This window comes from Mustela lutreola, chromosome 1, assembly GCF_030435805.1.
Source record: "Mustela lutreola isolate mMusLut2 chromosome 1, mMusLut2.pri, whole genome shotgun sequence".
NCBI lineage: Eukaryota > Metazoa > Chordata > Mammalia > Carnivora > Mustelidae > Mustela > Mustela lutreola.
Window position 1 is genome coordinate 67,667,251 of NC_081290.1, and position 14,368 is coordinate 67,681,618.

A 14,368-nucleotide genomic window follows, 5' to 3' on the forward strand; every position below is an offset into this window, starting at 1 on the left:
AAAATTGTCTGGGCCTGGAGGTTTCTTGTTGGAGAGTTTTAAAAATCACATGTTCGATTTTACCAACATATAGGGTTTTTCATATTATCTTGTTTCATACTGGGTAAATTTTGTTTGGTTGTATTTTTTGAAAAATTAGTCCATTTTGCCTTATTTGTGAAATTGTTGTGCATTTAGTTGTTTGTAGCATTCCCTCAACCTTTTGATGTCTGTAGGATCTGTAGTGATGTCCCTTATTTCGTTCCTGATACTATTAATTTGTGTCTTCTCTCTTTTTTCTTTGTCAGTCTAGACAGAGTTTTATCAGTGTTATTGATCTTTTTCAATGAACAGCTATTTTTTTCAGTGGGTTTTCTCTGTTTTCAATTTTATTGATTTCTGTTCTTTATTCCTTTCTTTCTTCTGCTTGATTTGGGTTTATTTTTCTTTACTTTGGTAGGTTCTCAAGGTGCAATTTTAGATTTATTCTTTAAGATTTTTCCTTTTTTCTCATGTGTACATTTTTTGTGCTATAAAATTTCATTCTTCCCCATAGTTCTAACTATATCCCACAAATGTTGATATGTTGTATTTTGTCAAAGAAAAATTGCACCAGAGAGAGTTGAACAGGCAAGGAAGTGCTTATTCAAGATTATTGCAATAGGGAAGAGAGATCGAATTCAACTCCAAATACAGCAAGGGCACCTCTGAATTTATGGCCAGTAGGGATGTGGACAGAGTCACTGGGTAGAAAATTACTAGGAGGAATTTGTCCAGGTATGAAGGGTGGGGGGAATTCATGCTAATTCACTTGCTAAACTCAGCCACAGTGCTTTTCTGTGGTATTTGACTAGAGTAGGTTTTCTGTCTTGCTGGGCTGTCCCCTTCCTGTCCTTTGGCTCAAGAGAGCAGCCTCCTCCCCTCCCTTGCCACCTTGAGATGGAGGAGCATGTGTGGAAGGTCAGCAATTAGTGCTTTTCCCCACGTGTCTACACCGGGTGATTAAGTTACTGCTTATCCGAATATTCATCCAAATACGTCCAGTGGCAAACAACAGAAAACCAAACCCAAACTGATCTAAACTATCAAGGTATTTCTCAGCTTACCTAATTTAGAAGTCCAAGCTTCAGGCAAGATTTGATCTGGCAGTCTAACTTATACAGCAGGTCCAGCTTCTGCTCCCCATTTCTAGCTTCTCTTCCTCAGCATCCCAGCAGGTCTTGGCAAAAACTACTTAGTTTTTTTTTGCTCCGTACTCCGAACACATCTCTCCATGTCAATTCCATAGAAGGAGAAGGAAGCATCTTTTGCAGATGCCCTCAGCAAGCATCTCCTTGCATCTTTCAGACATAGCCTAAGCCACCCTTAAACTAGTCACCGTGGCCACAAGATAGCCTCTGCTGGCTGGCTTAAAGGTGGGGGTCCTTAACAACAATTTGAGTGTCTTTTTCTAAGGAAGAAGGAAAAGAATACTCGTGGCCCCAGTAGCCAGTGTTTCCACATGTGACAAGATTATGGTTTTTTTCTAGTGATCAGCACATATGAGAAGTATTGTTCTAACAGGAAATGTTCTGTTCTGTTTTCAGTGTGCCCACCATTCTTCAGTTGTTACTCCTTAAAGATTCTTAGAAAATTTGCCTTCGGGCTCAGGCAGCACCATCCAATAAAGAGTCTTGTTTTCCAGATACAATATTTAAGCCCTATTTCATCATTACCTATATACATGTTATAGTTAATTTGAACTAATTCTATTCAGGGTCTTTTCATTGTTGGCATGTGATTTTGCTGCTTATCTGATGAGGATCTCTCCTATAATATCATTGTGCTATCAAATTATTTATTATCAAGATTTTCATAAGTCATGTAACTATTGCTAACTCTGCACCACTATTTAAAACCCAAATAAGATGTTTTTACCTGTATACTTTGTTATTTCAAGGATTAAATATTTTCCAATTTCTATGTAGAATAAAAGGAGCATTCCCCTCATTCTCCAAGGATCACTTCACAGTGGGAGCCCCTGGGTGGTGCAGTTGGTTGAGCTTGTGACTCTCGGTTTTGGCTCAGGTCATGATATCAGAGTCATGAGATTGAGCCCCACATCGGGCTCTGTGCTCAGCACAGAGTCTGCTTAAGTTTCTCTCACTCTCGTCCTCTGCCCTCTGTTCTCTCTAAAATAAATAAATAAATCTTAAAAAAAAAAGCTACAGTGATTTCTCCTTTTATGCCAGATCTGCCTCAGTTTCCCTGGTGGCTCGGGTGGGAGGCCTGGTTTTCTAGCCCCATCGCCAGGTCCTGTGGAGAGTTGCTCCTGGACATCGCTCTCCACTACCCTTCTCATCCCACTCACCTTGGCTGTCTTTGCAGGCCCTCCCATTCTCCTGCCCAGCCTCACAGGCCAGCCACATTCTCTTCTCCGTACCTCATGTCCAGGGCTCTTGGTGTTCTGACCCCTGCCTCCCTCTCCCAATCTCCTCCTACTGCCCATTCATTCATTCAGCAGTTCACTGAGCACTTCTTACATGTCAGGCTGTTCAAGGTGTTTCTGCTGAATGCATCACAATCACTGACCTTGGGGAGTCTGGGGACTGGAGGGAACGAGCAGACGGCAAAAATACTGAATAAATCCTAATATGAAAGACGATAAAATGTTGTGGAAAATACAGAAGTGCAGGGGCAAGGATCAAAAGCACAGGGAAGACATAGCTCATGAGGGGAGACAGAGAGGCAGTGATGGAGGAGGTGGGGACCAAACTAAAGCTCTCAGGTGAAGGAGTGGGCTACCTGGGACCATAGAGGTGCGGGGAGGTGCAGCTGAGCCCCTCACTCAGCCCCCAGTGCCACACAAGGTGGGCTTCATGCTGGTCTTGGGGCTGCAGATCAGGCCAAGTGCAGGAGTATTAGCTCAGTGTGAACTGCTCTCTTGGGTATGTCTTTGTGGCCCTTACCCTGTTCTCTTCACCAATTGTCCTTTCTATGGTTTTGCTGCCGTGTCTTTTACTTGTCTTGTTTTCCCTCATATTCTTAAGAAAAATGATTTCAGGAGTTATCTGGCACCGTTTGACAGAACTCCAGAGGCAGCTGAACACTGGTTTGGGGTAGACCTGATTTCAAATTCCAGCTCAATTGCTAAGAGTATAACTCTAGGTAGAAACTTCAATTTTCCCATCCATGAAATGATAAAAATAATGTCTTCTTTGCAAGATTATTGGGAAGATTATTTCCTTTTCATTTCATTCATTCAACTAATAGGAAGGGTCATATGTGCTGAGGACCCAGGGGTGATACCACAGACATGGCCTTGCCCTCAGGAGGCCACATCCTGCTGGAGCACAAGTTTGTTCCTTTGTTCCTGACAGCCCATTAGAGGCACTCATGTGGTGCTTGGAAGCTGCTGCTGCTGTCACACAGAGATCAGGACAAGGGAAGCCAGCTGTGACCCTCATTGTGATTATCACTGCCATTTGGCCTCATTCTAGAGGCTCCAAGGATATATACTAGAGACAGGTCTGCCATCATTGTTGCTATATTTCTGCTGCCTCCTTGTAGTGAACCCAGAGTTTGGACCCTTTGTCCACACTGCAGAGGATTGCTGGTGGCCATCTCCAGGCCCACATAGTACATGAGCAGGAGGGCCATTGGACAACAGACCTCTTGGCTGCAACTGCCTTCCCTCCTAGTGAAAACTGTTCCTTGCTTGGCATTTTCACTTACGACTACTGACATTTTAACAAATGCCAAATTGTAGGCTTAAAATGTCACCTCTGCACCTTGCCATTTGCTGAATGTGAAATAAAGGCTGTTAACTTTTAATTTTTCTGGATTAGTGCTCTTACTTTTTTTTAAGCACAACAAAGTTCACCAGGAAAACAAATGCTAAGTGTGGGCCCAGTTTTTATTGCTAGCACTTTTTCTCCACACCCATAATGGGGGGCCAAAGTTGTTGATGGAAGCTGAGAAAAGAGAATCAGGTACAAAGCACAGGGTGTTTCCTATAGGGTCTCAGTGTCCCAGAGAATCTGGCTGTGTTTATTTATACAGAGGGCTTGGAAGTAGTTCTCATTCCACTTGTGATCTGTACATTAAAGAAAAATTTGTAACCTAGAGGAGAATAAATTATTTTTACTTATTATCGTTTGGGAAATTTAAAACAGTCACTCTGACGTATGGTCCTGTTGCTTTGTGCTCACTCTGATTCTGCTTGACGGTGCTCAAAAGACTTATGGGCCTGGTCCAGGCTACTGCAAATTAGGGGGGCTCAGGAGATTAAAATTTTCACTGCGTGTTTATTCAACATAGTACTGGAAGTCCCTGCTGCAGCAATCAGACAAGAAAAAGAAATAAAAAGCAACCAAATTGATAAGGAAGAAGTAAAACTTTCATTATTTGTAGATGACATGATACTATATATAGAAAACCCTAAAGATTCCAACATAAAACTATTAGGACTGATGACTGAACTCAGCGAAGTTGCAGGATCAAAAATTAACATATAGAAACCTGTTGCAAGAAAGAAAGAAAGAAAGAAAGAAAGAAAGAAAGAAAGAAAGAAAGAAAGAAAGAAAGAAAGAAACCTGTTGAATTTCTATATACTGATAGCCAAGTAGCAGAAAGAGAAAATTTAAAAACAATCTCATTTACAATTGCACACCCCAAAAAAGAAATACCTAGGAATAAACTTAACCAGGAAAGTGAAAGACTTGTACTCTGAAAACTATATAACAGTGATGAAAGAAGTTGGAGAAGACACAAATAAATGGAAAGATATACTATGCTCATGGATTGGAAGAATTAATATTGTTAAAATGCCCATACTACACAGCAATCTACAGATTCAGTGCAATTCCTAACAAAATACCAATAACATTTTCCACAGAACCAAAACACATGATACCAAAATTTGTATGGAACCATTGAAGACCGCAAATAGCCAAAGCATTCTTGAGAAAGAAGAACAAAGCTGAAGGTATCACAATTCCAGATCTCAAGATATATTACAAAGCTATTGCAATCAAGACAGCATGGTAGTAGTATAGAAATAGACACATAGATCAAGGGAACAGAATAGAGAGCCCAAAGATAAACCCACATTTACGTAGTTGATTAATCTACGACAAAGGGAGCAAGAATATCCAATGGGGGGAAGTCTCTTCAATAAATGGTGCTGGGGGGACGCCTGGGTGGCTCAGTTGGTTAAGCAGCTGCCTTCGGCTCAGGTCATGATCCCAGCATCCTGGGATCGAGTCCCACATCGGGCTCCTTGCTCCACAGGGAGCCTGCTTCTCCCTCTGACTCTTCCTTCCACTCTGTCTGCCTGTGCTCGCTCTCACTCACTCTCTCTCTGACAAATAAATAAATAAAATCTTTAAAAAAAAAAAAGAATTGACATTCTAAATAAATAAATAAATAAATAAATAAATAAATAAATGGTGCTGGGAAGACAGACAGATACTACATGTGAAAGACTGAAACTGGACCACAAAATCAAATGGGTTAAAGACCTAGACGTGAGACCTGAAAGTATAAAAATCCTAGAAGAAAACATAGGCAGTAATCTCTTTGATATCCACTGTTGCCACATTTTTCTAGATATGTCTCCTGAGACAAGGGAAACACAATTAAACTATTGGGATTCCTCCGAAATAAAAAGCTTCTGCCCAGCAAAGGAAATCATCAACAAAATGGAAAAGCAATTTAGTGAATGGAAAGAGGAAATAATGTATCCAATAAAGTGATAATAGCTGAAATATATAAGGAACTTACACAACTCAATGCCCCCCTCAAAAAAACAGTCCAATAAAAAATGGACAGAGAACCAAACTGACATTTTTCCAAAGAAGACATACAAATGACCAACATGAAAAGATGCTCAACATCCCTCATCATCGGGGAAATACAAATCAAAACCACAATCAGATACTGCCTCACACCTGTCAGAATAGATAAAATAAAAAAGATAAGAAAAAAGTGTTGATGAGGATGCTAAGATAAAAGATCCCTCATGCACTGTTGATAGGAGTGTAAATTGGTGCAGCCACTGTGGAAAACAGCATGGAGTTTCCTCAAAAAATTAAAACTAGGTATACCATATGATCCGGTAATTTTACTGGATATTTACCCAAAGAAAATGAAAACACTAATTTGAAAAGACACGTGCACCCCTGTGTTCATTTTAGCATGATTTACAAAATAGCCAAGATATGGAAGCAACCCAAGTATCCATCAACAGATGAATGGATAGAGAAGACATGGTCTTGTATACAATGGAGTATCACTCATCCATAGAAAAGAATGAGATCCTACCATTTGCAACAATGGTTGGACCTTGAGGTTATTAAACTAAGTGAAATAAGTCAGACAGAGACAGACACTATATGATTTCACTTATATGTGGAATCTAAAAAACCAAACAAACAAACCTGCCCCAAAAAACCCACTCTTAAATAGAGGTAACAAATTGGTGGGGAGATGCATGAAATAGATGAAGGGAATTGCGAGTACAAACCCACAGTTATAAAATAAGTCATGCAGATGAAAAGTACAACATGGGGATTATTAATGTCTGGTGACAGATGGGGACTACACTGGTCATGATGAGCACTGGATAATATATGGAATTGTTGAATCACTTTGTTGCACACTTGAAACTAATATAACATTGTATGTTAATCACATACAATTTGACCACTGAGTGGTCAACATGAGGGGACTAGCTGATGTCAAACACCTGTGACTGATCCTAAGAAGCCACGTATGCCAATAATACTGCTTTCACACCGTAACATTCAGATGTTCTCCTCTCATGTCAGTGAGAGGGCTAGCCCCTCCCTTGAGGAGATTACTGGGAGTCCAACCCCACCTGACAGCATTGTATCTGCAGATGGTTTGCCGTTTCTTTCTTCTTCCTCAGAAAGGCACAGCTCCTCCTCATAGTAAAATCTGGTTTTGGTGTTGGACAGCATCCATTTGGTAAGTCACGTCTGACCTGCACGCCACCATGGGCATGTCACAGCCATGCTTCCGTCTATATCCCGGTGTGCTGGGTGCTGCCACCAGGCTTCGCCACATTCAGAAGGTTGCTGAATGGGATCTGACTCCTTCCCAGATGTCTCGGGCTCTTAGCTGTCACACAGCCCCCACAGTCACTTTATTTCACCCTTGGTCTTTAGGGATAACTCACATGCATGTACATTCATGACTCCCCTTGACAGACACAGACAGAAAGGTGTGAGCTTTCATGTGTGCATGAGGCTTTAGGGACAGGACTGCCCAATTGTTATTTTCATTACAGAGGCCAGCACAGAAACTCTGTGACATTTCCTGTGCACAGCTGTGAACAGGAAGCCATGTACATGAGCAGACAAAGACCTGCCTGGTACACAGTGCAGCACAGCAATGGGGAAGTCACTATCCATGAAGAGCTTGGCATGGGCCAACATCCTTCTCAGGATTCTGTTCTGTGAAAGAACCTATTTAACAAAGCAGGCGTTTTTTAAGTTAGGTATTTAGTGAAGCTTCTATTATCCTGTTATTTTTTATATTTTAAAACATAAAAATTGGCATTTAATTATTAAAATTTCTTTCATATTCATCTAAAAATAATCCATTTAAACTTAACATTACTGCTTCCTCAGAACAAAGGGGAAACTTGTTTCTCTCTGTCTTTGGTAAAGTGACTTTCATTAAAGCTAATATTTCATGGGTCCTGGGAAAAATGATATTAGGAACTGTGAAAATATTTCCCTGGGTAGCATTAAAAAAAAGAAAAAAATGCTGGGTGACCCTGAAACCAGGAGCATTTAGCTGGGTGCATTAGTTACAGTCTGACCTGGTCTTGATTTAACTTTCCATTGGGTAGAGAACAGATCCTATTTTATACAGCTATGACACTGAGATTACTCAAAGTGAGTAAATTTTATGGATGCTCTTAGGTCAAGAAATTTCTTTTTTTCTCCCTGGTTAGTTGAGATATTTTCATATAAATGAGTGTTGGATTTTGACAGTTGCTCTAAATGTTTTATTGTGAAGATGATTTTTTTTGTCCTTTATTCTACTAATCTGAGATATTACAGTAATTATTTTTAGATTTTAAACAGACTTTGCATTCCTGAGATAAATCCTACTTGGTCATGGTATATAATCCTTTTTGTACGTTGTTAGGTCAATTTATCAATATTCGGTTGAGAGTTTTGTATCTTTACTTACGGAGGGTGTTTTATTTAATGTCTGGCTTCAGTATCAGGGTAATACTGACCTCGTAGAAGGAGTTGGCAAGCTCCTCACTCTGCCCTACTAGAAGTACGTTTCATTTTGAGTTTTGTTAAAAGTTCTTTATATGTTTATAAAGAACTATATATATTATACTAGTTATACTAATTATATATATAAATATATACTTAAATTATATACTAATTATACTAATATTATATATATTATGCTAATATATACTGAATCCAGTGTGACTTGCAAAAAATTTATCCTAGTACAAGGCTGCTTTTCATTCCCTTAACAACATTCTTCCCAAAACAAAGGTTTTTAAAAGTTTGATGGAGTCAAATTTTTCAAGTATTTTCTTTCATGGATCATGCTTTTGGTGTGTGTCTAAGAACTCTCTGTGTATCCTAAGATCACAAGGATTTTCTCTTAAGTTTTCTTCTGAAAGCTTTAGAGTCTTATGTTTTACATTTAGACCTATGATCTATAATTATGGACTCAGTTCATTGAAAGCTCCGAAGTATCCTGCTGGAATTTCTATTGGGATTGGGTTGAATTTGTAGATCAATGTGGGGGTCATTAGCATTTAATATTGAGTATTCTCATCCAAGAACATGATATATCTTTCCTTTTATTTAGGGCTTTGAATTCTCTCATCAGGATTTAGTAGTTTTCAGTGTACAGATTTATACTTAGGTACTTTGCGGTGCTGTTGCAAATGGCATTGTTTAATTTCAATGTCCAACTGTTAATTGGTAATTTGTAGATATGCAATTGATTTTTGTAGGTTGACTTTATATCCTGGTACCTTGGTCAGCTCATGTATTAGTCCCAGGCTTTTTTTTATAGTTTCCATGGGTTACTCTACATAGACAATCATGTCTGCCATGAATAATGGCCATTTTATTTATTTCTTTTTATACTGTATGTTTTATTTCTTTTTCTTGCCTTATCGTGCTGGCTCAGACTTCCTCTATTGTGTTGAATAGAGCCCTGGGAGTAGACATCCTTGCTGTGCTCCTGATCCCCAAAGGAAAACACTGAGTCTTTTACCATCAAGGATAATGTTCATTTTAGGTTTTGTCACAGATTCTCTTTGTCCTGTTAGAGAATTATTTTCTATTCTTAGTTTACTGAGAGTAGTTTTTTATCATGAATGGATATCTAATTTTGTCAAATACTTTTTCTGCATCTATTAAGAGCATATGACTTTTCTTCTTCAATGTATTTATATAAGGAATGACACGGATATATTTTTTTTCAAAGATTTTATTTATTTATTTGACAGAGACAACAAGTAGGCAGAGAGAGAGAGAGAGAGAGAGAGAGAGAGAGAGAGAGAAGCAGGCTCCCTGCTGAGCAGAGAGCCCGATGAGGGACTCGATCCCAGGACCCTGAGATCATGACCTGAGCCGAAGGCAGCGGCTTAACCCACTGAGCCACCCAGGCGCCCCACTGATAGATTTTTAAATGTTGAACCAGTCAAGGCTGGGATCTGTAGGATTAACTTCACTTGATCATGACAGATTGTCCTATTGCCAGATTGATTTGTTTTTATTTTGTTTAGGATTGTTTCTGTCTATATTCATGAGGGATATTGGTCTGTAGTTTTCTTTTCTTGAAGTGTCTTTGTCTGGTTTTGCTATTAGGATATTACTTGCCTTATAAAATGAGTGAGAAAATATTCCTTTCTCTTTTATTTTCTAGTAAAGGTCATGTAGAATTGATATTATTTATTCCTTATATATTTGGTAGAATTCACCATTGAAACTCTCTGGACTTGGAATTTTATTTGTAGAAAGATCCTTAACTACAAGAGTCAATTTCTGTAGTAGACATAGGTTATCCAGATTTTCTGTTCTTTTCTTGAGTGAATTTTGGTAGTTTGTGTCTTTTCAGGAACTGGCCCCCTTCATCTTGTTGAATTTATAGGCATATTAGGCTCATAGAGTTTCCTTATTGTGCCTAGTGTCTGTGATCTGTGGTGGTATCTGCCTTTCATTTCTTGAAATTGATCATTTTTGCCTTTTTTTCCTTGAACAGATTACATATAGGTTTATCAATCTTATTGGTCTTCTTTAAGAACCAGATTTGGGCTTCACTGATTCTTCTGTACAGTTGACCCTTGAACAACACAAAGGTTAGGGCACTGACCCCCTGCACAGTAGAAAATTCACATATGACTTTTGGGCCCCTAAAAACTTAACTACTGATAAATTACTGTTGACCAGAATCCTTACTGATAACATAAACAGTTGACTAATAGATATTTTGTATGTATTATGCATTATATGCTCTATTCTTAAAATAATTCTAATTTACAATAGTAAGCTAGAAAAAAGGAAATGTTATTAAGAAAATCATAAGGAAAAGAAAATACATCTGCAGTACTGTCCCGTATTTTTCTTTTTTTTTTAAAGATTTTATTTTTATTTATTTGATAGAGAAAGAGAGATCACAAGCAGGCTGAGACACAGGCAGAGAGAGAGGGAAGCAGGATCCCCACTGAGCAGAGAGCCCAATGCGGGGCTCAATCCCAGGACCCTGAGATCACGACCTGAGCCGAAGACAGAGGCTTAACCCACTGAGCCACCCAGGCGCCCTGTCCATATTTTTCAAAAACATTCCCTGTATAAGTAGATCTGTGTAGTTCAAACCCGTGTTGTCTAAGGGTCAGCAGTTACTGCTTTTCTGTTTTAAATTTCATTAATTTCAGATCTTTATTATTTTTCCATTACTTGTATTAGACTTAATTTTTTCTTTTTCTAGTTCTTCAAGGTACACACTTAAATTATTGATTTGAGACCTATTTCTTTCTTTTGCATTCTGTTCAACATATTTTCTAAGTTCTCTTGAGACTTCTACTTTGACTCCTGGCTAATTAAGAAGTATGTTGTTTAATGTCCAACTGTTTGTGAATTTTCCAGATAGCTTTCTGTTACTGATTCTTGGTTTACCTTCATTATGGTCAGAGAACATACTTTGAGTGATTTTAACTTTTCTAAAATTGCTTGTTTTGCAACCTATGGTATCATCTATCTTGAACAGTGTTTCATGTGCACTTGAAAGGGATGTGTGTTCTGCTGTCTCTGGATCTAGTGTTCTATAAATGTCAGTTAGGTCAAGCTGGTTGGTAGTATTCAGGTCTTCTGTATCCTTGCTGATTTTATCTCTCATTGCTACATATTACTGAGAGAGGAGTGTGTTTACAACTCTAAGTGTAACTGTGGGTCTGTTTCTCACTGCAGGTCTGTCAGTTCTTGCTTTGTGTACTTTTATATTCTGTCATTAAATGTGTGCACATTTAGAATTGAAATTTCCTTGTAAATTTACTTTTTTATCATTCTGTGATACCCTCTGAATACATGGTAAATTCCCTTCTGAATGCTGCTTTGTCTTGTGTTAATATAGCTGCTCCAGATTTCTCCTAATCGGTATTTGCATGACATCTCCTCTTTCACCTATTTACTTGTAATCCATCTAAACCTTACTAAAGTGGATTTCTCGTAGACAAGTAGTTGGGTCTTACATTCATGCATTCAAACTCTGTTTTTAATTGGTGTGTTTAAAGTATTTAAGCATAATGTGATTATTGATAGTGTTGGATTTGGATTGCCATTTTGGTTTTCTATTAGTTCTTTCCGTTTTTGTTCTTCTGTTCCCTCTCTCCTGCCTTTCTCTGAATTATTGAATAATTTTTAGAATTCCATTTCAGTTTGTGTATTGGACCTTTTGCTACCTTTCACTGTATAATTTTTTTTTTAGAGATTTCATTTATTTATTTAACAGACAGAGCTCACAAGAAGGCAGAGAGCCAGGCAGAGAGAGTGGGGGAAGCAGGCTCCCCACTGAGCAGAGAGCCAACATGGAACTCAATCCCAGGACCCTGAGTTCATGACCTGAGCCGAAGGCAGAGGCTTTAACTCACTGAGCCACCCAGGCACCCCACACTGTATGATATTTTTTTAAAGATTTATTTATTTAGAGAGAAAGAGAGCATGAGGAGGGGGAGGGGCAGAGGGAGAGGGAGAATTTCAAGCAGACTCGCCTCTGATCACAGAGCCAATATGGGGTTTGATCCCACAACTCTGAGATCGTGCCCCAAGCCGAAACTAAGAGTTTACCACCTAACTGACTGAATCACCCAGGGGCCTCAGGTGCCCCTCATGATATGCTTTTTAGTGATGGCTGCAGGGGTCATAGTAGACATATTCATGTTCGGTGTAGTTTTGGATTTGATGTTTTACCACTCCCAGTAAGTTGTGGAAGACTTACGAACACCAGCTTGTCCTCACTGCCATGCATTACATCTGCACACACTGTAAACACCCCAGGAAATATTACCGTGTTTGCTTTTAACAGTAGTAAATATTTAAAAGAGCTTGAAAAGAATAGTCCTTATGCTTCTTCGGGAACTGAGCCTGTCTGTCGCTCATCCTCCATTTGTTATGTTGCAGGCTTCCTTGGGACCTTTCCCTTCAGCCTGAGCAACTTCCGTTAGCGCTCCTTTCAGAGCAGGCCCCCTGAGGATATGTTCTCTCCATGTTTATTCATTCGAGAACAGCTTCAGTTCACCTTCATTCCCAGAGGACACAGTTTGCCGCAGTGCCCTCGGTCAGCCCCACTGTGGTCTGAGCACATGGCTCCTGACACGAAGTTGGCGGCCGCCCACGGGGCCGGTCCTCTAGTGTCCTGGGTCATTTTGCTCACGCTGCTTTCAAGATTGTTCTCCAGCTTTGGTTTCCAGCAGTTGTGGTATTTCTGGGCCCGATTTTCTTTTAATTCATCTTATTTAAGGTTGTTCAGGTTCTTGAATCTGAAAAATATGTCTTTCACTAAATCTGGGGGAATTTTAGCCATTATTTCTTTATTTTTTCAACACTGGTCTCTTTTTTCTCTTTCAGGGACTGAAATAATAATTGTATTGTAGTTCTAGTATTATCCCGCAGGTCACTAAGCCTCTGTTCATGTTTCCCCAAAATTTTTCTTCTCTCCTCTCTACTGGACAGTTTCTAATATCTTCAAGTTCACTGGCTCTCATTTTTTGTCATCTCTGACCTGTTATTGAGTTTATCATGTGACTGTTTGGTGGTGTTTTAAGACAGCATGTGATTCTGTTGTAGAGAAAACTTGAGAGCCACTAGCTTCATACCTTGGGCCTCAGTGTCCTCACCTTTAAAAATGGGGTGACAGCGCCTGCCTTACCAAACGTGCTGTTGATGTGCCCAAAGTACGGGATCTGAGACATCCGACAGCCTCACCAGATCCAGTCAGGGAGTTGAGCCCAACCAATGCCCAAGTAGAACATTCCCAGGTAGAAGAGGGTGTCTTTGTAGAAGGTACTGCCGAGCATAAAAGATGTTGCCGCAGAAGTTTTCCTGATTTGAATGGCTGTAACAGGAGGGAAGCTAGTGGCTGTTCAGTCCAAGTTGTGAGGGTGTGAAGGTGCTTAGTGAGCTGTCACATGGTTTTTCAGGGGATGTGGACACACTGGCCACCGGCCACAGGGCTGTTGCACATGCCAAGACTGAGCCCCAGTACTGAGTGCCAAGAGCACTAGGGGAGAGCAGTGGTCAAGGTAGAGAGACCAGAAGTTTCATCTTAAAATGTGTTTTTAAGGGGAAATTTCGCAGAAATCTATGTTTAGCATGTTATATAGAAATTTTTAAGTTGTAGTTTAGCATGCTGTATATAATTACGATAAGGGCCAAACAGGCTGGAGTCAAAAAGAATTGTCTCACAGTTGCTGAGTATACTTAGTGGTATAATCGCCAAAATTATGTTTCAGTATCAGACACTTGTATTGTGTAGTAATGTGCTTATGCATGATACACTGGCTTAGCTATTTTGTTAAGGTTTAATAAAACGTGACACTTTTTTTTGTTTGTTTGGTTTTTTTTTTTTAAGATTTTATTTATTTGTTTGACAGAGGCATAGCAAGAGAGGGAACACAGGCAGGGGGAGTGGGAGAGGGAGAAGCAGGCTTCCTGCTGAGCAGGGAGCCCTATGCGGGGCTCAATCCCAGGACCCCAGGATCCTGACCTGAGCTGAAGGCACCTGAGCCAAAGGCAGATGCTTAGCAACTAAGCCACCCAGGTGCCCCAAAGTGACATGTTTTAAGTGCCCTTAAATGGTACAGATTTGGGTGCACCTGGCTGACTCAGTTGGTAGAACA

The 14,368-nt window shown here is 39.7% G+C and overlaps 1 protein-coding gene across 1 annotated transcript in view; it reads left to right on the top strand.

Moving 5' to 3' along the window:
- The window catches only part of POLN (DNA polymerase nu), a 160,226-nt gene that overhangs the window by 84,488 nt on the left and 61,370 nt on the right, over positions 1-14,368 (top strand).